The sequence below is a fragment of the Limulus polyphemus genome, unplaced genomic scaffold (genome assembly GCF_000517525.1).
Source record: "Limulus polyphemus unplaced genomic scaffold, Limulus_polyphemus-2.1.2 Scaffold1562, whole genome shotgun sequence".
NCBI classification, from domain to species: Eukaryota; Metazoa; Arthropoda; class Merostomata; order Xiphosura; family Limulidae; genus Limulus; species Limulus polyphemus.
In genome coordinates this window covers 224,136-226,416 of record NW_013667172.1, presented here as the reverse complement: position 1 = coordinate 226,416, position 2,281 = coordinate 224,136, and the positions used below count along the sequence as shown (strand labels likewise).

General features: G+C 31.5%; 1 pseudogene; it reads right to left on the bottom strand.

Moving 5' to 3' along the window:
• LOC106464106 overlaps positions 1 to 2,281 on the bottom strand; it is a 28,480-nt pseudogene that overhangs the window by 7,074 nt on the left and 19,125 nt on the right.

Sequence of the window (2,281 nt, the reverse complement as noted above, 5' to 3'; positions counted from 1 at the left end):
TTATCCTTTAAATCAAACCTAATTGACTAGTTTCCTTGATTTGTTAGAACGAAGATCCGATCGTTTCCTAAATATTAATAATGAAAAGTTTTGTTTGTACACAAAACGTACTTCATAATATATGAAGGGAAATGTTTAAATCATATAGGATTATTTTTAAATGTTTCCCAGTTCCATAAAGGAGATCACTACAAACAAAATATCAAAACGTTACAACAAACTAGTGTTTCGTAGAGTGAGAAAAGGTTTAAGGATTAAGATAATCCTATTGGTTATCAAACAAAGACTTTGTAAGAACATACAAAATTATTTACGTCTTTACCACATATTGTTAGACCAACCTTAAAGTAACAATAATTTTTATCCTATATCTTGTATCTCTAAACAATGTATTCAAAAGACTTATCACAGTCTAACTACCCAGAACTCCTATACCTTTAACCCCATCTGTTTAAAAACTTTAATCAGAATCTACCTAGCCAGAACTACTTCTGAAGATCTCAAAATCCTACTTTGTAATCAGCCCAAGTTTTGAAAAAGTAATCCTTTGGGTATCCGTGATTTCCTCTTCTTTGGATTACCTTAGATACATACAATGAAGAACTTGTAAGTTTACTGTAATAATTAAACTTATTACAAGTGTTTTTACATACAATAGTTTTATATGATATTATCTATAATAAACGTTACTTACCACCCAGCCTCCTCCATCAGCATCCATGTAACAGTAAACATAGAAACTTCCAGTAGTCGTCCATGACTTGGGTCAGATACGGTATGCTCCACTAGCACGATGTCCATTAAGCAGAACATCAGCACAATCTGTTGGTCCAGGAGAAGAAGGTGGACATGTCTAGTCTGTCTCTTGATGGAACAGATGTGTTTCTCAGATAGAAAACATAAACTTTACCTTAGCTAGGTTAGGTTCGACATATATATATATATAAATGTTTAAATAACTTGTTTTGAAATGTAATTTACAGATGCTGTCTATACATTTGGTAATTGGTAAAACTGTGAACCATCCACAGGTGTAACGTAGTTTTATTCAGTAATAATCATTCCTTAAGTTAATATACATATATATATATATCTCATTGTAAATAGTGTAGAACGAATACTAAATTATGTATACTTTATACATATTTATAGATTCATGCATACATACCACAAGTTATTATACAATTGGTACAGTGTGTACTATACGGTTGGTACAGGTGATATTATCCAGAAAATATTACGTAGAACAATGAGAACAATTTATTTATTGTCCTGGATGTTATTTTGAAACAACTATAGTCACCAATTTCCTCAATATAAATATTTACAAACATAGACTATATATTTTATCTATTTACTTATTATTTTAATTTTTATCATAATACTATTTTTAGAATATTTTATTTTGTTTTTAGCTCATCAACACGAATTAAATCTTAACATTAATTTATTAAATTTACAATACTAACGTTTCATTTACAAACGAATATGGCACTCGACTCGCGACCTACTGGTCGCGGATTCGAATCCCAGTCCCACTAAACATACTAACCCTTTCAGCTCGGAAGGCGTTATAATTTACCGGTCAATCCCACTATTCGTTGGTAAAAGAGTAACCCAAGAGTTGACGATGAGTGGTGATGACTAGGTGCCTATACTCTAGTCTTTCACTGCTAAATAAGGGATGGCTAGCGCATATAGCCCCGTGTAGATTTGCGCGAAATTCATAACAAACCAAACCAATTATTTATAATTACAAATATGAATTTTGTTTGTCTCATAGCAACAGAAAAAGAAAAAAAAAGAACTAAAATTTAGTTAGTCTTATGTTTATTTATCAAAGAATGGACTAAAAACGTTCCTGAACAGAAATTCCATATATTAAACAATACTGTTATTAAACAGGTGAATTCAACAATAATACTCATTTTGTACAGTTGAACATCCTTCATATGTACTAATACCATCATTAAACAAGTCAGAATAATAACATTATATTTTTTTCTTTTTATCATGCCCCCAGTGGCACAGCGGTATGTCTGCGGACTTACAACGCTAGAAACCGCGTTTTGATACCCGTGGTGGGCAGAGCACAGATAGCCCATTGTGTAGCTTTGTGCTTAATTTCAAACAAACAAACTTTTTATCATTTTTGTATTATTGTTACGTCTCTGGTCGTTAGTTAATCTCCTGTATAATTTCTTTCCGATGAAACTTTAGCGACACAAGTCCTTTCTTAAATAATACTAGTTTATTCTTTCTCAATACAACTTTGCAATAC